Source organism: Xenopus laevis, chromosome 6S (genome assembly GCF_017654675.1).
Source record: "Xenopus laevis strain J_2021 chromosome 6S, Xenopus_laevis_v10.1, whole genome shotgun sequence".
NCBI classification, from domain to species: Eukaryota; Metazoa; Chordata; class Amphibia; order Anura; family Pipidae; genus Xenopus; species Xenopus laevis.
Window position 1 is genome coordinate 17,344,227 of NC_054382.1, and position 23,506 is coordinate 17,367,732.

Genomic DNA, 23,506 nt, shown 5'->3' on the forward strand with positions numbered 1-23,506 from the left:
AAAGGAAGGGCTTCACATGTCTTAAAGGAGAACTAAAGCAGTAGGCTAGAAATGTTGTACATTATGTTTTGTGCTTCTGTACCAGCCCAAGGCAGCCACAGCCCATTAGCAGTAAAGATCTGTGTCTCCAAAGATGCCCCAGTAGCTCCCCATCTTCTTTTCTGCTGATTCACTGCACATGCTCTGTGCTGCTGTCACTTACTGAGCTTAGGGACCCACTCACAATATACAGTACACATAGAATAGAAATGTCACAATATAAGGCTGATTAGTAATTAATACAGATAATTACTACATGGCAGCACAGAAACCAGTGCAATTAGCATCAGAATTTAATAATCAGCCCTGTAGCATCAGCTTATATTACAGGAGAAGCTCATTTTCTGCTGGATAATTAGTGACGACCCCTAAGCTTAGCTTCTCAACAGCTGCTCAGAGCCCACTGAGCATGTGAGTGTCACAGACACTTTCCAAGATGGTGACCCCCCCCTGTGACAAGTTTGAAGTCCTGGATCATTGCTGCTATTGACAAGCTGAAACTTTAGGCTTTAGGTGCAATAAGTTCAGTATAGAAAATATGGCATTTTTGGCCATATTAATTTATAGGATTTAGTTCTCCTTTAATAACAGCTTATAAAAAAGTACTTTTGGCATGAAACCCATCAGGTTGTTCTTTAAATGAATTGACTACTGTCCTGGTCACAAGGCTTTATGTTACTGCCTGCTCCTTATGTGTTGTCTTGCTCAAGGGCGCTTCGCCAATGAGGAGAGTTGAGGCTCTCGCCTCAGATGGCAGCGCCCTACTATGTACCAGGGGCGGCAAGATTTCAAACCGGAAATTCAGCTCTTCTAGCGCAGAGAGCACAGTTAGGCTCTCTGCGCTAGCGTCCTGGCCCTCTCTGCCGCCCTCGTGGACCCCCTCAGGGGTAAAAGGTAAGGGGGAGGGGGCCGCAGCAACTCCTACTGCCTCAGGCGGCGGAGGGGCCAGTATCGCCCCTGGTCTTGCTGCTAGCCCATGGTGAACATTTGCATCTCCTGTATGGTTGGAGGGTTCCTAATCCTTTGTAACAGCTATTCATACAGTTATAACACCTCCTCCTTCCTAGAACAGTGATCCCCAACAAGTGGCTCATGAGTAACATGTTGCTCCCTAACCCCTTGGATGTTGCTTCCAGTCACCTCAAAGCAGGTGCTTATTTTTCAATTACTTGCTTGGAAGTAACATTTGGTTGCATAAAACCAGATGTACTGTAAAACAGAGTCTCCTTTAGACAGTCCAAATAGGGGCTACCAAATGGCTCATCAAAGTCCTTAATTGTCACATTTTCATGCAAGTGTTGCTCCCCAACTGTTTTCACAATTGATTGTAGCTCATGGGTAAACAAAGGTTGGGGACCTCTGCTTTAGAACATACAGACCATGATATTGCTCACCCTACACAAAAAGTATGACAAAATCAATAATGACAATCTTATCTACCACCCCAATAACTTTATTGGATTAGTGTGAATCCAAATATAAAAAGGTTATTACGCCCTTACTGGACAGCTCATGTGAGCAAAGCAATCATTTTCAAGAAGAACATGATCCATTAGACTGATGTTGTGACTCCAGAACATCTCAGATATTCCTGTCATTTGAACTGTTCATACATGGAGTTCAGCCTGGAATCTTGTTGGCAATCATACAATCCTCAGGAGTGGACTACCTGACTTTACCATTAGTTTTCAAAGTGTCCAAGAGACTTTTGATTCTATCGCTGGCAGGTCCTCTCTAACTTTTCTTCTTAATCTTGCCAATCCCTTGGAACACGGATGGAAGCAGTGAGGTACCAAGGCCCCAGGTTGTGTTTTCTTTCTTAACGAGCTGGCTAATTTGTTTTTGCATGATCCAGGCACTTTCCTGAGCTAAAGCCACAAACCTGTCCAGTTGTGATTGGTTAACATTTTTACTAACATTAAGGGGCACATTTACTAAGCTCGAGTGAATAATTTGAATAAAAAAATATTCGAATTTCGTAGAAATTTTTTGGGTACTTCGACCATCGTCAAATTCAATCGAATTCAATCGAATTAAATGATTAGAACGTTTCGAAGAAAAAATCGTTTGACTATTCGACCATTCGATAATCAAAGTACTGTCTCTTTAAAAAATCCTTCGACTTCATACTTATCGTTTGAACGAACGATTTTTATAAGCATTTGTGCTAAAATCCTTTGAATTCGATATTCGAATTCGAAGGATTTTACTACGAGGGTCGAATTCGAGGGTTTTTTAACCCTCGAAATTCGACCCTTGATAAATCTGCCCCCAAGGGTCTGTTCAACCGGATTCCGAATGTATAAAGGGGATGCTTCTGGCTTGTTTTGCTCCTTGCCCTGTATGATGTGAAAGAAAAGATATTAAAGGGGTTGTTCACCTTCAAACCCTGTTTTCAGTTCAGTTGGTTTCAGATAGTTCACCAGAAATAAAGACTTTTTCCAATTACTTTCTATTTTCTATTTGTGATAATTTTTTTCTAATATTGAAGTGTAAAGTGTCATTTTTCACCTTCTAAAGCAGCTCTGGGAGGGGGTCGGCGACTCTTTTAGGCTTTTAGCCAGAACACTACTTCCTGCTTTGCAGCTCTCTTGGTTTCCACTGATTGGTTACCAGGCAGTAACCAATCAGAGACTTGAGGGGGGGGGCACATGGGTCATATCTGTTGCTTTTGAATCTGAGCTGAATGCTGAGGATCAATTGCAAACTCACTGAACAGTTATGTCCCATGTGGCCCCCCTTATAGTCACTGACTAACTCAGAGTTAGAGAGCTGAAAAGCAGGAAGTAGTGTTCTGGCTGTTATGTTAGACATCCAGTCACTCCAGCCTTTATACATTACGTTTATGGCTAACTAACTAACTATATTAGAAAGATTTTTTTGCACAGCCTATGTATTTACAGAGAAAAAGGAAATCATTTTTAGAAATTTGGATTATTTGGATAAAATGGAGTCTATGGAAGATAGCCATTCCGTAATTCGGAGTTTTCTGGATAATGAGTTTCCACATACCTGTACAAGATATCAACTGTGTGTCATCTGCTCAGCATATACATAACAAAATTATATCTAATCCAGAACCTGTGTTCTGTATTTACTTTTGTTATGCCCTCCTGGAGGAATACTAGTTAACTGACGAAAGCATCAGACTTCCCTTCTTGGTCTCCTCTCTGTTTACAGCCTATCTATTTACTCAGTTTTTATTTTTACACTGAACTGTTCCTTTAAAGGCATTATCAATATGCATCAATACAACTACATTTAAGAATCACTAAGATTTATAGTTGTTTTATCTATGGAACATGCCTCTGCCAAGGTAAGTATAGCTGTTCCCTCTCAAATCTATAACTGCTATTAAATAGAGAAAGGCTATTTGGGGACACGATTAGCTATGCCTTATATAAATATATATATATATATATATATATATATATATATATATATATATATATATATATATATATATATTATCCTGTCAATTAAAAGAAAAATACATATGAAAAAATAAATAATACCGGTATGGGACCTGTTATACAGAATGCTCAGGACCTGGGGGTTTCTAGATAATGGATCTTTCCTTAATTTGGATCTTCATACCTCAAGTCTACTAGAAAATCATGTAAACATTAAATAAACCCAATAAGCTGGTTTTGCTTCCAATAGGGATTCATTATATCTTAGTTTGGATCAAGTACAATGTACTGTTATATTATTACATAGAAAAAGAAAATCATTTTTTAAAATATTGATTATTTGGATAAAGTGGAGTCTATGGGAGAAGGCCTTCCCATAATTTGGAGTACTCTGGATAATGGGTTTCTGGATAACAGATCCCATACCTGTACTTGGAAATACAGTATATTTTCCCTTTAAGCAACAGCAAAATAACAGCATACCAGCTCAGCCAATCACTAAACGTTGCCTATAAATAAAAATGCAATTACCTTTTGGATATTGATGCAGTTTTTACTGAAGTCAAAGTTGCCATAAAATTCAGAGTTCCCCCAGCAGCACATCTAGAGAAATAAAAGAGAATAGTGCTACAGTCGGTACAATGTCCAGAACTGCAATGGCATGAGGTGATTATATGATATTTAAACTAGAGTCTCAGAGTTTTGCGTTGGTTTAATTCTGTTCAGATTGCTAACAAAGGAACAATCGTGCCCATCAATGGTGTGTTTGTCTTCTTTGCCTACACATAGAATTATAGTAGAACTAATTCATTAGAACGTATCCATGAATGCAAAGAGCCTGATTAACAAGTATGGTTAACTGAGAATTAGTTACCATTGTAAATTTATAAACATTATCTTCTCAAGAAACATAAGGCATAGCAAATGATCCTGACAAAAACAAATCTGGCCTAACAGAGTCTGCTTTTTTGGCTGCCAGGGTCACTGACCCTTGGAAACAGAATCCATTTGACCTTTAGGATGAGACAGAATAGCAAAAAATAGTATTTAAAAATAAAAACCATCTGCTTAGATTGTTCGCTTCTGCAACTTTCCCTTGAAAAATAGCTGCACCTGCTAAAGTAGCTTATAGGGATGCACCAAATCCACTATTTTGGGAAATAGCCGGATCCTGAATCCTTTGTAAAAGATTTGGCCGAATACTAAATCAAATACTGAACCGAATTCTGGAAGAGTTAAAGAGAATCACATGTGCAGAGTGCGGATAAAAATGTTCTACTTCCTTGTTTGAGTGCTGGAAAGTCACATGATTTTAAGGATTTGGATTCGGTTAGGACAGACACTTGGCCAAAACCAAATCCTGTTGAAAAAGGCAGAATATTGAACCAAATCCTGGATTCAGTGCATCCCTAGTAGCGTATGAGCAGTCTTTACCAGTCAGAACTTTCAGCTGATTCAATGTAGGGGTGACAGGAGGGTTCCTTTCTGCAGAAAGAACAGGATCATCATGGTAAGGAAGAAATTGATTATCCCTGCTCCGGGAATTGCGCTTATAATCCTATGCATACGTGCCCAGCGTCGCAGCATGAAGACCAACGCTCGCCGTCTGTGCTCAAAATTTCCATAGATATGTAGCAGCTCCTAAGTCCTAAGGCTAAGGCCACACTAGGCGATAGCGCCGCGATTTGACTCGCGGCGACTTTTCGCCGCGACTTTTAAGCCGCAATCGCTGGGGAAACTTTTGCGCTGGCGTCTATGGGGAATCGCGAAAAATCGCCAGCGTAAAAACACACGCGGCGATCTTTTCTCTACTGTCGCTCGAAATTGCCTCGCTAGGCGATTTCGAGCAACAATAGAAAAAAGATCGCCGCGTGTGTTTTTACGCTGACGATTTTTCGCGATTCCCCATAGACGCCAGCGCAAAAGTTTCCCCAGCGATTGCGGCTTAAAAGTCGCGGCGAAAAGTCGCCGCGAGTCAAATCGCGGCGCTATCGCCTAGTGTGGCCTTAGCCTAAGTCTAATTCTGCAGTAAGGAAAACAAATAAAAGGTGCCGATCTCTAATTGTATATAACACTTTGGTGACGTCACTACAGGGAGAGGGTGAAGCATGTGCTCACACCTCTTTCCTCACTTTAAAAGGATTTGATATGGTGTAACACTAGAGTTGCCACCCGGCCGGTATTTTAAAACACCTGCCAAGGCTGGGTCCAGGGCCGGACTGGGAGTAAAAAGCAGCCCGGGCAAAAAAACCAAATCAGCCCACATGTAAACCCGCAAAGGTCTTGTACTCATCCACTTGTTTAGGACCCCTGTAGCATTGGAATCCTGGCGCCCATCACCTCCATGGGCAGCAACCCCCCAACATCACTGGAATACCACATTATTGATCATTAGGGATCCACTATTTTGGATTCAAATCAGTGGTTGCTAGGGTAATTTGGACTCTAGTTACCATATTGATTATGATGCAAATTGAAGAGCTGCTGAATAAAAAGCTAAATAACTCAAAAACTTTCAAAAATAAAAAATGAAGACCAATTACAAATTGTCTCAGAATATCCCTCTCTACATCATAGTAACAGTTCATTTAAAGGTGAACAACCCCTTTTAAGTTAACTTTCAGTATGTTATAGGATGGCTCATTCTAATAAACTTTTCAATTGACATAAATTTTTTTCTCCTTTATAGTTTTTTAATTATTTGCTTTCTTTTTCTGACTCTTTCTAGTTTTCATATAGGGGTCACTGACCCCATCTAAAAAACAAATGCACTGTAAGGCTACAAATGTATTGTTATTGTTACTTTTTATTCCTCAACTTTGTATTCATGCCTCTTCTATTCATATTCCAGTCTCTTATTCAAATCAATACATGGTTGCTAGGGGAATTTGGGCCTTAGCAAACAGATGGCTGAAATTGCAAACTGGAGAGCTGCTGAATAAAAAGCTAAATAACTCAAAAACCACAAATAATAAACAGTTAATTTAAAGGTAAACAGCCCCTACCCTATATTGGAGCCTTGGTTCCTAGCCTGTCCCCTCCCCCAGTATTAATATGCCCCTCCAATAAAAACAAATATTCTAACAAGTCCCTGTGTCCCTCATATCAATATTCCTCTACATACTAATCCCTGAGCCCCTCTGTCCCTATATATAGATTATAACCGCCCCTCATTATTACACTGCCCCTCTCTCCCCCACACACTAATATGCCCCTTCAATAGTAACAGCTACCAGGGCTCTCCCGTGCACCCCAGTCTCCCCTCAGTATCGCTCATACCCACCAGTACCTGCTCCATTCACCTCTCCACGTCACCCGTCACGTGATGCTATTAGGATTTCCCATAGCTAAGAGACACAGGGAGATCCGTTCAACCAATGGAAGCTAGGCTGTTGATGACGCGCAATAGCAAGCCACGGCCAATGGCTAACCAAGGGTGGTAACCGACTACCTTAAGATTGACGTGTCTATTCGCCTATGTATGCTGTCAGAAGGCGGGTGCTTATCGCTGGTTGGTTGAATGCTGCTTGACAGGGCAGAGACGTCGACGTAGTGGGTGGGAGCGGTAGAAAGCTGCAGCTGGACGCATCCCCATCCCTTTCTTTGTTTATTAGCGATCCCTTGCCTATTGTCCGGGTATCAGCAGAGAAGGCAAGGACAAGAGGTGTGTCATGTGGAAACAGCAGTCATTAGTGTGGGAGAGACACTGCAGCACCATTTCAAATTAGGATCAGGAGCGAGCGGCCCACTTGAATTAAATATAACACGGCCCCTCGGGCAATTGCCCGAACAGACAAATTGCCAGTCCGGGCCTGGCTGGGGCCGGTATTGCAAATTTACCGGCAATGCAACTGCCGGTAATTTGAAATACCCTTTAAAAAAAGCCCCTGGCCTGCCCCCAATTAAAAAATAACTTACCTTTTTTCCAGTGCTGTGCGATGTTGCTCCGCCCCTTGTAGTGGCACGCCGCGTAGCTCTGCCCCTTTTTAAGATTCACATTGCATAGCTCCGCCCCCTTTTGGTGCCCGCCCCCGACTGGCCAGTAAAAAATTTTAATAAAGGTGGCAACCCTATGTAACACAAGGCTTGATAAAGGGCCTGGTGTGCTCGAAACATTGCCTTTTTGTACGTGGGCTTAATAAATTCTTTTTGTACACTATTACAAAGTATTTCAGTCTGCTGCTGTTACTTTTCTCTAGATATTCAAATTAGAAAAGGCTCAGGTTACGCAGCAGATAAGCTCTGTAGAACATAATGGCGTTATCTGTTATCCACTATTTAACCTGTGCCATATAGACTTTTTTCAATTTCTGCCATTGCTACACAGCAGCTTGTTTATATAAACTATAGTAGTGTTTTGCAAACACATCAGTTTTACCAGTGCAGGGCAACACTACATGATATTTTCTTTACTTTAAAGCACTTTAATTTTTCAGTGTTACTGTTCCTTTAAAGCATTTTCATGCTGTAATAGCACTAGCACAATTGATTTCCCTTTTACATCAATGGGAGCTTTTATTTGGTGCAGTTTTGTATTGAGATTTTTTGTGCTTTTTTACATTTAAAACATCTACATTTTTTCAAGTTTTTCAAGAAATTCGTGAAAAATAAGACATTTGAACGTTAGTCAATAGGTCCTGTAGTTGTTTCTATGTATATATTTGTTGACTTTTTTTTTTTACTTCTTTGAGGTTTCTATTGTAATAAACTGTCATTCTGTGACATGTAGATGGCGCTCTTGCTCCATTTATGAAACACATCGCCTTAGTAAAGCAATGATGCCAATCTTCATGCCCACCAGTGTTTCATATAGAGATACTTTTATCTAACACTGGATATACACATAGGGGTATATTTATCAAAGAGTGAAGTTAGAGATGGCCACAGTCCTCTAGAGTAAAATTACACCACTCTTCATAAATTTCTATGGGATTTTAAAATAGTATTTATCAATGGGTAAAAGTGAAAGTTCATCCTTTGAGAAAAACGCCTTTCAAAATCCCATAGAAATGAATGGAGAGTGCTGGAATTTTACTCTAGAGGACTGTGGCCATCTCTATCTTCACTCTTTGATAAATATACCCCCATAGTGTTTTTTACTTCCTTCTGGGTTATTTACATGTCTGATGTAAGGTCACAATGTAGGACTGCTGGCTAATGGGAAAACCTCACTAATGGACAGCGAACATTCACTCATGTACACCCTGGGCCAAAATTGTCTTTACATTCCCCGATGACAGATTATCCTCTGCGTGGCTACTCTTCCGGAGGGAACCGTCTTCAACAAATACTCAATGGCAATCGGACCAATAGTCTGAAATAAAGTAGTTCCAAAAAGTTGAACACCTATACGGTTTAGAATGAAGTGAAAGCAGCAGGAACAGAGACTGAAAACTATCACACTCATTGGTACTTATAATATGCCTCCACCCCACAGATGAGAGCAAAGGTGGGGGGGTTCTCTCTAACTTGTTCTGCAGCTCTCCAATTTAGAATTTAAAATGTTATCTGGTCATTAGAGACCCTCCTACCCTAGCAACCATGTTGTGGTTTTAATGGAAGACTGCAAGATGAATAAGAACAGGCACAAATTAAAATACAGGATTCGGTTTGAGATTCTGCCTTTTTCAGCAGGATTCCGATTCTGCTGAATCCTTGTGCCTGGTCGAACCGAATCTGCATATGCAAATTAGGGCCAGGAAGGGGAATCGTCTGCTTTTCAATCACAATAAAGATCCAGCCTCGGAATAAAATTGGTTGTTTGTTGTCTGATAAGAAAGGCACACAACACAGAGAACATAGAAACACACTGTCTCACCACTGTCTACATCATTACGTTATATTCAATTTATAGGACAGCATGATTCAAGTGCAATGGTTAGCTTGCTGAGGCCCTAACAAAATAATGAAGAAGCTGCTCGGACGAGTAGTGAAACGTCTTCAATGATTACTCAGTTGTTTTAGAGCAGGGGTGCCCAAAAGGTAGATCGGCATCTACCCAGTAGACCTTTAGTTGGTGATCAGTAGATCTCAAGACACTGTCAACAAACAGCTTGTCTAAATCCCCCTCCTATTTCATACTTTTCATTCAGATATGTATTATAAAGTTACATAAGAAATAGTTGTTACAACAATATACATTTTCCCATTAATCAAGATTCAAGTAATAGTTTCCATGGAACAGAATGCTAAAAATGCTTTTATGGATATAGATCATATTGGGACAACATCACTAAAAGTAAACCTTGTATTAGTAAAGTATGGGCACTCCTGTTTTAGAGTTACTTATACTAGATATTCCATGACCTGGATGAATGAAAATCTTCACAGTCAAGAAAGGGTATATATATTCACAGAAGGAGAGGGTGGTTCCCCTTTACAAAGCAATGCTAAGGTCCTATGCAGCATACACAGTGCACAGGAGGATAGGCCAGGGGTATGTAATATTTGGAAGCAAAAGCAATACAAGGGGAATAGGATACCTGATGGTGAATGAAGGGTGTACAATTTGCATTTGGTAGGGTCATCCCTGTGAGGCAGAAAGTAGGAGAAAAGGGTTGAAGATGGCACAAGTTAGTTAAGAACTAGTATACAAAGAAACTAGAAATGAAAAAGAATGTAAAAGGGGCAGATGATGGGAAAGAGACAGTGAAGCACACATAAGGAAAAGGGTGTAGAGGTGGAACAAGGCAAGAGAAATATATGCAATCTAATCACTGACATAACAATCATCTTATTACTGTATATATAATTAGTGCAATGCCAGCTTTCCAGATCCCTTCTGATTAGGAACTGAAGTGCAGCTGAAAAAATGCAATAGGGATGCACCGAATCCACTATTTTGGATACGGCTGAACCCCGAATTCTTCGCGAAAGATTCGGCTGCATACTGAACCAAATCCTAATTTGCATATGCAAATTATGGGTGGGAAGGGGAACAACCTTTTTTACTTCCTTGTTTTGTGACCCGATTTCCCTCCCTGCCCCTAATTTACATATGCAAATTTGGATTCGGATTCAGTTCGGCCAGGCAGAAGGATTCGGCCGAATCCAAATCTTGCTGAAAAAGTCCTGGCCGAGTAGGGTGCATCCCTAAAATCGAACACAATGGTGGCCTAGGAATAATTATGTTGATCTGTGACCTGCAACAGTGATGCCAGAATGGAATGTGATTGATGTCCCAGATAGAGTGTCGCTTGTGGGAGTCAAGGACGTCTGGAAGTTGTAGTGTGCAGCAGGTAAATAAAAGGTGATTTCAGCATTTGAATGGATGCAAAGGAATTCATGTGGCAGCTCTCTGGGATACGGATAAAGTGAAGATTCTGTGAGTAACCAACTCCCCCTCCCCCCCTACACAGATATCTATTCTACCACCAAGAACAGTGTCAACTATGATGGCCAATTGCAGTAAAGGAGGTATTGGGGATATGAGTGGGGCAACAACAGGAAAACACTGGGTCCCCTGAGATATGGACTATGTACATTAGCTGCCACAATCCTTCACTTTGATATATAACATATGCCAAGCATCTCAATAGTCACGCCATATTCATCAAGTGAACTATAACTCCCTTTAATGAGCTCATGGACAAACGTATCTGTGGGAAGCATTGGGTGGCCACCCTGCAGGTCTAGCATTAATCATAGATGGTGTTTTTATAATATAATGTATTAATAAATATTGTTTTAAAAATTAATTGAGGTTGTGATTGCATGACCTAGTGCACCATAGACCACCATAGCAAATTTAAATGGTATTGAACAAAATCCTGAAGTTTTTCAATTTATTGAACTGAGTGCCGCTAGTTGGATCTTTCGTTTCTTTCTTTCTAATATTTAAACACAGTGGTGGTGGCCTTTTTGAAAATGTCTCATCATTACTCAGACTATGATACTTTTCTTAAAGGGCATGTAAAGGCAAAAAAATAAAATCCCATTTTTACTTTCTTTAATGAAAAAGAAACCTATCTCCAATATACTTTAATTAAAAAATGTGCACCATTTTTATAAGAAACCTGACTGTATGCAGTGAAATTCTTCCTTCATTTACTGCTGTCGATAGGAATTGTCAGACGGTCCCTAACTGCTGAGCAGGGAAACAATCATACTTATGAACAGCAGGGGGAGCCCCCGCCTTACTTTCCAGCCATGCAGAACTCAATCAGCTTTGTTTGTTTACCTGCTTTGATAATTTATTACGATCCCTAAGCAGCCCACACCACACTGAGCATGTGCATAGTCTTGGTCATGCAAAGATGTTTAACAAAGTTACAAGATGGTGACCCCCTGTAGCCAACTTTGAAAGCATAAATCATTTGTTTGATTAGGCTTGTGGTGCAGTAAGTTCATGTTTATGTTTAGTATACAAAATACAGCATTTCTAGCCTTATTCTATTTTAGACTTTACTTTCCCTTTAAACTGCCCAAATTTGGAATTATTACTAACCAGCCCCCCTCTCATATCTCACCCAGTGCAAGATTGTATCACTACCCTGTAGTACAAAATAAACAGGTTGGGTCTATTACAAGGAGGGAAAGGGGAAGTGACACAAGACCGTAGCAACAAGACGTTTACTTCCTTTTCACGCTGTGTGTTTGCAAGGACAGTGTAAAGACTAAAAATCAGACTGGTTTCTGGAAATTCCCAAATATTTGGCAAGTCTCTCTGACACACACATACGTCTTTGTGTAGAAGGATTTAGCAGGGACTGCCTTGAAAAAAGTCCCCATAATAGGGGTAAAAAATATATTACAGTAGAAAACATGCTCTTTAGAAATCTACCATGTATATACAAGAGCCACTCTTTGTAGTAGGTGGTATCACAGTATGCTTTGAAATACTCCTCTGTGTATACCTGCACCTTACTAGAAAAATGTAGAGTTAATGACTCCTTTTATTGGAATTCGAAAATGCAAGCTTTTAGAACAGCTTAGGTCTCTTCTTCAGGCAAGGTAAGAGGATGATAACTAAGTAGTCCTGAAACATTGTATTTTGTGTTATCCACAAAAGGAATCACTTACTATACGTTTTCCTAATTAAAATGCAGCATCATTTTACTTTTTCCTCATGAATTCCTTGCACAGCTCTGTACTGGAACTTGTGCCCCATACTCCATAATTTTACTGGAGTAAATCTATGGTAAATGGTGTAAAAATGGCAGTGCGGTGCTCCCATAGGGCTAAAGGGTGAATTAGCGAAAGAGACAGACGGTAACGGTCATTTGCACTCTATCGCCAGGTGAATTTTCGCTCTGGCGAATGGACGTAACTCCACTAAACGTTTTACTAAACGTTACGTCTTTCTCCAGACTTGTCTTTGCCAGCTCAGACCAGGCGAAGTGCAATGGAGTGCATAGGACTTCCTCAATTTTTAGTGGAAACATTTTGTAAGTCCCAAAAAATGCTGGCGTCTTCCTTTTTTCAGAGCGATAGCCTGCAAAAGTCCTTAAATTTTTTTGGGGGGAAAATTCGCCAGCGTTTGGCACCCTGGCCGCAACTTCGCATTTTAGTAAATTAGCGTTGTCTAAGCAAATTTTCGCCTGGCGAAAGTGTTGCGATGGCTACGAAGCCGTCGCTGGCGAATTTTTGCAGGTTAGTGAATCTGCCTGGAGCTCTGGTCCATTTATTTGTTTTTTTTTTTTTAACTAAAGTGTAGGTTCTAGATTCCAGTGATAGATTCACCTGAAGTTGCCTAATAAATTGGTACCACTCAGTTAATTGGCCTTTTTATTGTCCTTTCATTTTTTGGCCAGGTTTATTTTTCTTCTTCGCTAAACTACTTTATTAGCATATTTTGAACTAGGAATGGATCACCTAGATCAGTTCTCCACAACATTTTCTATATTGTAGGTAAATCTATACATAAATTGTTATGCAAAGACCTTTGTGGCCTCTTGGGAAGATTGGGCACTATAAAAAAAAATCTAGAGGTCTGAGGGTAACCAGTAGTTACCACTAATCTAGGGGCTATGTGTACTTTACTGTACATATAAAAAAAAGACCAATGAACATGGTAAATATCTTGCAAACCAGATAAAGAGGCATCTGAAATCTATTATAGTCAGTGTGTAATACCTTTCCCAGTACAATTTAAAGTAAAGTTTAAAAAAAAAACCTCTAAATAGCTTATTTTCCTACAGTAAATTTGTAGCCCGCTCTTCTCTTCCCTTTACATTCCAAAAGAATTTACAGTAGAGCCATACTGATTTACTGTGGATTTTGGGTAATAGGCAGCAGCAATGACTCTAAACAGAGAGGAGACCAAGAAGCGAAGTCTGAAGCTTTCGTCAGTTAACTAGTATTCCTCCAGGAGGGCATAGGCTTCTTCTTCTATCTGAATAACAAAAGTAAATGCCATGTGAATTATGGCATCTAGTTATACAGAACACAGATTCTGGATTAGATATACTTTTGTTATGTATATGCTGAGCAGATGACACACAGTTGATATCTTGTACAGGTATGTGGAAACTCATTATCCAGAAAGCTCCGAATTACGGAATGGCTATCTCCCATAGACTCCATTTTATCCAAATAATCCAGATTTCTAAAAATGATTTCCCTTTTCTCTGTAAATAGATAGGCTGTGCAAAAAAAAGTTTCTAGTATAGTTACTTTGTCAAAAATGTAATGTATAAAGGCTGGAATGACTGGATGTGTAACATAATAGCCAGAGCACCACTTCCTGCTTTTCAGCTCTCTAACTCTGAGTTATTCAGTGACTTGAAGGGGGGCCACATGGGACATAACTGTTCAGTGAGTTTGCAATTGATCCTCAGCATTCAGCTGAGATTTAAAAGCAACAGTTATTAGCCATGTGCCCTCAAGTTACTGATTGGATACTGCCTGGTAACCAATCAGTGGAAACCAAGAGAGCTGCAAAGCAGGAAGTAGTGTTCTGGCTATTATGTTACACATCCAGTCACTCCAGCCTTTATATATTACATTTTTGGCTAACTAACTATATTAGAAACATTTGTTATTTTGCACAGCCTATCTATTTACCCAGTTTTTATTTTTACACTGAGATGTTTACTTGATTTTCTAGTACACTTAAGGTATGAAGATCCAAATTATGGAAAGATCCTCTCTCTCTCTCTCTCTCTCTCTCTCTCTCTCTCTCTCGCTCTCTCTCTCTCTCTCTATATATATATATATATTTTTGGGACTTCAGGGTACACCATGTCCTGCCCATGGTTTCTTGCATTCTGGGTAGCAGTATAGAAAACATTTGATGTCAGCTGCCAGGGCCAATCCTGCCACGAGGCAAGGTGAGCACCTTGCCTCTGGCGGCAGTGAACGGCCAGTTACAAGGGGTGGCTAAAAGCCGCCTCCTGTAACTTTAAGAGCCGAATTTCCGGTTTTTAAACTGGAAATTCGGCTCTGCTAGTGCAGAAAGCAGGGAACACGTTCGCTGCGCTAGCGATGCAGTCCCCTTTGACCCACTCCGACACTAAACTTTTAAGCACGGAGCGTGAGAGGGGGGCAGCATCGGGGTTGCTACCTCAGGCGGCAGCAGCCCGCGGATCACCCCTGCCAGCTGCTTTGCATTTGGTTGGGATATGTTTTATGAAATAAATGTTATAATTCCATGGTGTAGAAGCAGACACGTGCCTGGAAATGCTTTTCAGTTACTTCTGTTTATCAAAGCCTGGCCACAAATACAGTACATAGACTTCTCTCACAGTTCCGTCTATTTCAGCACGGCTGGATCAAGCAGATAACTCCCCTGGTTCTGCCTAGGACCCCCGTCTTTCTAGAGGGGTTACAGCATGAATAGGATGTTGTGATGTCAAGAGAGTAGCAGGAGACTTCCATGAGCAGAATGGACAATAATGCTGGTGCAAAACTATTACACTTTGGTCTGCATATTTGAACTTTGTATTCTGTCACCCATATTAAAATAATCCTATTGGGGCAAATTTCACTTGCAAAAGTGGCCAATTGCACCGGCACATTAACTCATAGCAACCAATCAGCAATAAGGATTGCTCAGTCAATGTAAAAGAAAAGGAGAACAACCTGATTGCTAGTAACTGCACTAAGTCTAGGGCTGGAGGGAAAATAAACAAAGTGCACAAACCTGCCCTTCTGAGGCTCTCAAGCTGTTAGCATGACGCACGATGTGAACGATGCACATTGCGTCTTCCGACAGTCGCATCGGATGCACGCAGCAACAAGGTCCAACATTTCTATTACTTACCTTATTTTCTTCGCATCCATCTCGTCGCATCCGTTACCTCTCAGCGCATTGGATCTGGGGGAAAACCTGTGTGTAGTTCTACCATTAGAGCTCCCTGAGAGACTGACCAGCCTGGGTTTTAAGGGCTCCTGATTACCCAAACCCCCCCCACCCGAGACTTATCAGAACCCGCTGGTCAGTTGTAGCACCTTACTCTGCTACAGGGACACAGATGTAGTAATCTGTAGAATAAAACTGTTTTTCAAATTAAATATGAGACTTCAATTATTTTTGTTTAATAAAGCACCCATACCTGTTATAAAGTTATTTAAAAATCTTAGCTGTCAATCATATTACCTGTAAACTGCCCCTCCTCTATGCCATGGCATTTCACTTTCCATTCTGCACTACCTTAGTATCTTTGCACGTTCCCCCTCCCTCTCCATTGTATTGGGCATGTGCATCAGGTCCCTCGTTCGGCAAATAAACAAGATTTTGATATCATAAAAAAACATGCCTTAATAACAGTGTCCACAAAATGGTGGCTGTCTGCTTGCTGTGATTGTGAATTACAAGACAGAATGAAATAAAATTTTAATATTTCAAATTGTTTAAGTAAAGTTTGGTTTGACTAACACCATAGAAAATGTTTCAGAATTATCTCTTAGGTCCCCTTTAAGCCTTTCAATGTTATGGTTTCTAGCAGAACAATCCAGTTGCTAACTCTTTGGAGTGGTCTTTTATTCCTACAGTATCTCCTCCCCAAATTCTAAACCACAGCCAAATATTCGAGTAGTGTACATTACTATATTTTGGGAACTTGTTTAGCAACTTCTCTTACACTATATTCTTCAATCATCTCTTCCCCAAACAGTGTTCTGATCTGTTCGTAGATGCTTCTTCAAAGATTAGGATGATGCGCCTCATTTACAAATAGGAGGAAAATGCACTCCGCATATTTGATTATGTTTTTCCCCACAATTCCAGAAAGCAATATTTGCACACCATTATAAAATCTTGTGATGAAGTATAGACTTACACTTATTTGCCCTTTAATTCCATGCAATATCCATGGCTTCCTTGTGTCTCTATTATATTTACAAATGACACCTTATTTGAGGCTCCTCATAGAATCTCCCTGGTTCGTGTAGGACCTATGAACCTACTGCATTTTCAGGGATTGACCCAGATTTATATACTGGAGGGGTGGGCATATCTGGGTATAATGAGGGTGTAATTGGGCAATGCACAGCACTCCTCTGTGCTATGGGGATACAGTTAAGTTGTGGCAACAGCTAGTGATGCAGTTGGGTAGGGAATTGGGAGCCTGTGCACTGGTACTAAAAAAAAAAATCACAGGGAAAGCTTTATTTCCCCTTTGAAAATGTATGAATAGTCAGCTTTGTGAGCGACTTTTTAGATGCGCGTCCAAATTTCGTGACGCAGGTGAATTTTCGCTGGCAAGTTTTCGCAGGAGATTTGCAAATTTGTTAGCGAAATGCAGAAATTTGCCGCGAATTAGTGACAGACAAATTTATTCGCCCATCACTAGCACAGAAGCAATCTGCTTCCTATCTCAATAATGGGTTAAAAAGGGCAGATTGCGTAAAGAAGGAAAGCATTACAAGAAGTGTTGAAATGGCATCGTTTTGCTGAGTTTTTCATGAAACCTGGCACATCAGATTTGTTTGTTGTTCAAGCTTCAGTGAGTCCGGAGACTTTTGTAATCAGCTACGGGAAACCCTTCAGCCTATTGAGCAAGATTAGTATTCTAAGTAATCTGATGTTTAACGCCTTTACTCACTCTAAGGCAAAAAGGCAAAACATGCTTTCTGGGTTTTTTTCTCAGAGAATATAAAAGGGCCAGTGTACCCCTTCTCCAACATGAGTTTATTAAATAGGGCTTGTGCCGCACACACTTTTAGCCCATTATTTTAATAGTAAAATATATATTGTTTTTCTCATTTCTTGTACCAAACAGGGAAAAACGTAGAAAGTAAAAGTCACATTCTACTTCTTGTTCTTACAAGCAAAATCAAAACAAATCACCAGTTCAATGTGAAGCCCTCTGTATAAACAACCACCCCCCTCACCTGCAGCCTGTTAGGCTTTGTGATAAAGAGCAGCTCATAATACAAATGATTTCTCAGTGAGCTGGTGATGTGTTTTGATTAGGGTTGCCAACCTTTCTGAAATGTTTTATTGGCAGGTGGGGGGTGGGAACAAAAGGGGCAGTCCGTGATGCATAAGGGGCGGAGCCACATCATGAGATGGCCAGACGGCCAATAAAAGGTAAGTTATCAGTGAATTGGGGGTGGGCCAAGGGCTTTTTTTAAGGCTATTACAAATTTACTGGCACATTGCCGATAATTTGTAATACCGGCCCCGGTCTTGACTGGGCCAGTAAAATACCGGGCAGGTGGCAACCCTAGTGCTCATAAGAAGAGGACTTTACATTCAGTGTCCATCTATACCCTGTGTAGCTCAAGAAATAACAAAAAAACATAGATTTTTTTTTTTGTAATTGAAACAAAAGGCAAAACATATGTTCAGCACCATCCCTATTCATCAAACAAATGTTTAATGAAAAAGGTAGGATGCAGCATGACCCACATTCTGTTTTACATGCCGTGCTTCTTACAGGAGTCACCAGGAAGTGCTATTAACCTTGAAACGAGTGAGTGACTAGAATATATGATTGTATATGATGATTGTATATTCACTGAATGAGTAGGTTAATTGAGGAACCGCCCGTCATCAAGTCATTTGCCTTCACGTAGCCAGTCATGCTGTTTGTCACATTCAGATGGAATGATGTTGGTGGGAGGAATCTGATTGATTACATAAGGACAGACAAATGGAATTAAACATCTGCAATTCATTTTATTTTGCATTACGCAAAATTGCAGAGGGAACCCTGGCCTTTGGGGCTTAAGATGGCCATATATATATATATACACAGAACAGATCTTGCCTCGATTTGCCCACCTTGAGGGGGCTTATATTAGGCTGATCCGATCGTTTGGCCCCAGGGACAAAGAATTGGATCCAGTTCTGTATTTAGGTCTGGTGCCAGACTGGATCTCAGCATGCCACATTTACTGTGAATACAGATATGGGATCCGGAAACCTGTTATCCAAAAAGTTCCGAATTACGGAAAGGCCGTCTCCCATAGACTCCATTTTATGCAAATTTTCTTTTTCTCTGTAATAGTAAAACAGTATGTTGTACTTGATCCCAACTAAGATATAATTAATCCTTACTGGAAGCAAAACCAGTTTATTTAATGTTTACATTATTTTGTAGTAGACTTAACGTATGAAGATCCAAATTACAGAAAGATCCATTACCCGGAAAACCCTGTGTCCCAAGCATTCTGGATACCATTATAACATTATTTCCACTACCGACATGCAAAAATGTGTTTCTTACCCCTCACCCCCCCTCCCACTTAGCTGCTGGGGGCAGCACCTAAGGGCCGCCCACTTAAAACTGCAGGCACAGGCCCTCGGATGCCTATACAGGTATGGGATCCGTTATCCGGAAGCCCATTATCCAGAAAGATCCCAATTACGGAAAGGCTGTCTCTCATAGACTCCATTTTAATAAAATAATCAAACATTTTTTAAATAATTTCCTTTTTCTCTATAATAATAAAACAGTACCTTGTACTTGATCCAAACTAAGATGTAATTAATTCTTACAGAAAGCAAAACCAGTTTATTGGGTTTATTTAGGACTCTTACACACGGGCGTTTTTTGCCTGCGCTCCCCTGCGCGTTCTTCCGTTCAGCCTCAGGAGAGCGCAGGAGTAGACGCAGTCAATTATTGTGAAGGGGGCTGTACTCACACAGACGCATGTAAGCGCCAAACGCAGGTTGGGACGCAGCATGTTGCGTTCAACGCACACATGCGTCTGTGTGAGTAAAGCCCCTTCAAAATAATTGTTTGTGTCTACTCCTGCGCTCCCCTGCGGCTGAACGGAAGAAAGTGCAACGCAGGGGATCGCAGCCAAAAATGCACAAGCGTTTTTACCTGCGCTCCCCTGCGTTCCGTTTTTCTGCGTTCAGCCGCAGGGGAGCGACGGAATAGACACATTACAGGCGCCGAACGCAGGAAAAATGCAGCATGTTGTGTCTCAAGCCTACACGCGCCTGTGTGAGTACAGCCCCATTGGAAAAAATTTAATGCGTCTATTCCTGCGCTCCCCTGCGGCTGAACGCAGAAAAACGGAACGCAGAGGAGCGCAGGTAAAAACGCTCGTCAGTAAGAGCCCTAATGTTTACATGATTTTCTAGTAGACTTAAGCTGGCCATAGATGTTGAGATTTTTAAAAGATCTGATCGTCATCGTGAGACCACGATTATCTAAAAAGACCAATTTGCCAGGATAACAAAGGGGAGCTGCCTGCTTGGCCCTGCAAACATAGATAGATTGCACTGGGACCAACAAAGATTTTTTAACCTGGTCGATCAATTTTCTGACAGATGTCGGCCGAAAAATCGTAAGATGTTCGATCGTTCGAATCCCACTAACCACAAGATAATTTCAAATGATTGTTCGGACTTTGCTAAAATTGGTCGTTTGGCAAGAGAAATCTCTGCGTCTATGGGGACCTTTATTATATGAGGATCCAAACTATGGAAGAATCCCTTATCCAGAAAAGACCAGATCCCGAGCATTCTGCATAACAGGTCCCATACCTGTATGTAAATATGGCCCTGATTGGAAGACAACGATGGGGATACAGGGCGTCAGGGCGAGGACCTCATCAACAAGCTGATGCAGTGACACAGAGATGTTGTAGCCAAAATCAGGTACGTCAGGCTTTGATTGGCTGTTAATTCTGTTCACTTGTAAGTGGTGTCAGAGCATACGAACCACTGGGGTTTTATAGCTCGTTTCCTCTGTTTCCTGCCAGTAGACTCCCCTGCACTTCTGCATGCTGAGAATAAAGAATGCGGTGAAACTAAAGACCATCTACCTGCCAAAGACACATATTGCCTGACTTTCAGAGGGGCAACAGCACAAAATAAGTATACAATACTAGGAGTATGATGTAGTACAGCAAATATTTACCCTCAGCCATTGATTTGTGATGTAGTTAAAGGGACAGCATGAGTTTAGTGAGGTCTTGTGCTAAACATACATTTCTCATATTGTTTTACATACAAATCGATTTTGTTATTTTATTTATATTATTAATTGCATTAAAGGGGAACTAAGGCCTAAAGGTGAATGTGGCTAAAAATGCCATATCTTATATACTGAACTTATTGCATCAGCCTAAAGTTTCAGCTTGTCAACAGCAGCAATGATCCAGGACTTCAAACTTGTCACAGGGGGTCACCATCTTGGAAAGTGTCTGTGACACTCACATGCTCAGTGGGCTCTGAGCAGCTGTTGAGAAGCTAAGCTTAGGGCTCGTCACTAATTATCCAGCAGAAAATGAGGTTGGTCTGTAATATAAGCTGATGCTACAGGGCTGATTACATTTTGATGCTAATTGCACTGCTTTCTGTGTTGCCATGTAGTAATTATCTGTATTACTTACTAATCAGCCTTATATTGTGACATTTCTATTCTATGTGTACTGTATATTGTGAGTGGGTCCCTAAGCTCAGTAAGTGACAGCAGCACAGAGCATGTGCAGAGAATCAGCAGAAAAGAAGATGGGGAGCTACTGGGGCATCTTTGGAGACACAGATCTTTACTGCTAATGGGCTGTAGTTGCCTTGGGCTGATACAGAAGCACAAAACATAATGTACAACATTTCTAACTTCTTCTTTAGTTAAGCTTTAGTTCTCCTTTAAATAGAACAAACAGGGAAATTGAAGCTACTCCATGTTTGGTCCTTGGGAGGCAGCGAGTTAGATGACCAGTGCACAGATATTTCCTATAGTATACTATACTAATAGTATTAGTTCTGGTGCAAACACTACTTGGACCAGCTCTGGAAAATGCTTTCTGGTTGTTGGGGTCACTGACCCTAAAACCAAAAACCAGATAGACTGTAAGATTTACATTTTATTGCTATTTGTTTTTCTTCTCAGTCCCTCTGCGCTTACTCCATGCCCAGAGTAAGTGTAGAATTACACAAGCGATTTTAAGTGTGATAGCTTCCATGCTGACGCGCTGAGGCGTCACGGTCGGATGTACCGAATCTAAAGTAAGAAATAGGAATGTCAGATGTTGTCGCTGCATGCATCCAACACAACACGACTGTCGGATGAAGACGCAACGTGCCGTGTTCGCATCTGACAGTTGTCGTGTTGGATGCACACAGATAGACTGTGAGACTTACATTTTATAGCTATTTGTTTTTCTTCTCAGTCCCTCTGAGCTTCATTTTTAGTTTTGATTTCAAAACGGCTCTCAATTTCATTAAAAAAAATAAAAACCCAGTGTAAATGTTCTTAGGACACGGACACACGTGCGGATTTTCACCGAGCTCCGCGCCGCATTTTTGTAAAAAAGAAAGCCAACCGCCACGTAAATACGCTTAGCAGTTTCAAGCTTTATGTGTGTCCATGCCCAGTGTAAGGGTAGAACTACACATGCGATTTTAAGTGTGATAGCTTCCATGCTGACCAGCTGAGATGAACCGCAGGCGTCACGTCGGATTCGCCGAATCTATGGTAAGTAATAGGAATGTTGGAAGTTGTCACTGTGTGCATCCGACACGACTGTCGGATGAAGACGCGACGTGCAGCAGTCGCATCCAACAGTCGTGTCATGTCGGATGCACGCAGCGACATTCCTATTACTTACCTTTGATTTGGAGCATACGACGTGACGCCTGCGATTCATCTTAGCGCGTTGGAACAGAAGCTATCACACTTAAAATCGCCCATGTAGTTCTACCCTTATGCTTTCCGAGCCATACTAAAACCCCTTTAAGCATAACGTTTAAACTCACAGGGAAATGTGTTCTGCCCAAGGATCATCTTTCTGGGGCCCCTGATGCTCCCTTGCTCCTGCCAGTCCTGGGGTCATTGCTGGGGAGATTGTTGAACTGTAAAGGTGGCCATAGACGTAACAATTACGATCTTTCTTGGAAAAGATCTTTCCAAGAAAGATCGTTCGTTTCAATACACATGTGTAGAGCTGAATCGTCAGATATACAGGTATATATACGGGAAGAAACAATAGAATTCTACCTGTATCTGACGATTCAGCACTAACAATGGGTGATGTTTGGGTCCCTTCAAAGGCACCCGATCAAAATTTTCCGTCCAGCCCGATCGACGAGCCGACCGATATCCAAGTCTTCTGCCGATATCGGTCGGCTCTTTTTCCACCATACACGCAACGAATATCGGACGAAAATTTTTTTGTACGATATTATCTGTGCGTCTATGGCCACCTTAAAGGGATACTGTCATTGGAAAAATTTTTTTTTACAAAATGAATCAGTTAATAGTGCCGCTCCAGGAGAATTCTGCACTGAAATCCATTTCTCAAAAGAGCAAACAGATTTTTTTATATTCAATTTTGAAATCTGACATGGGGCTAGACATTTTGTCAATTTCCCAGCTGCCCAAGTCATGTGACTTGTGCTCTGATAAACTTCAATCACTCTTTACTGCTGTACTGCAAGTTGGAGTGATATCACCACCCTCCCATTTCCCCCCAGCAGCCAAACAAAAGAACAATGGGAAGGTAACCAGATAGCAGCTCCCTAACACAAGATAACAGCTGCCTGGTAGATCTAAGAACAGCACTCAATAGTAAAAACCCATGTCCCACTGAGACACATTCAGTTACATTGAAAAGGAAAAACAGCAGCCTGCCAGAAAGCATTTCTCTCCTAAAGTGCAGGCACAAGTCACATGATTGGGGGCAGCTGGGAAATTGACAAAATGTCTAGC

General features: G+C 41.0%; 1 pseudogene; it reads right to left on the reverse strand.

The window, feature by feature from the left end:
- Nucleotides 1–1,271: 1,271 nt before the first annotated feature.
- Nucleotides 1,272–15,674, reverse strand: LOC108719666 (annotated as a pseudogene).
- Between the last annotated feature and the right edge of the window lie 7,832 nt (nt 15,675–23,506).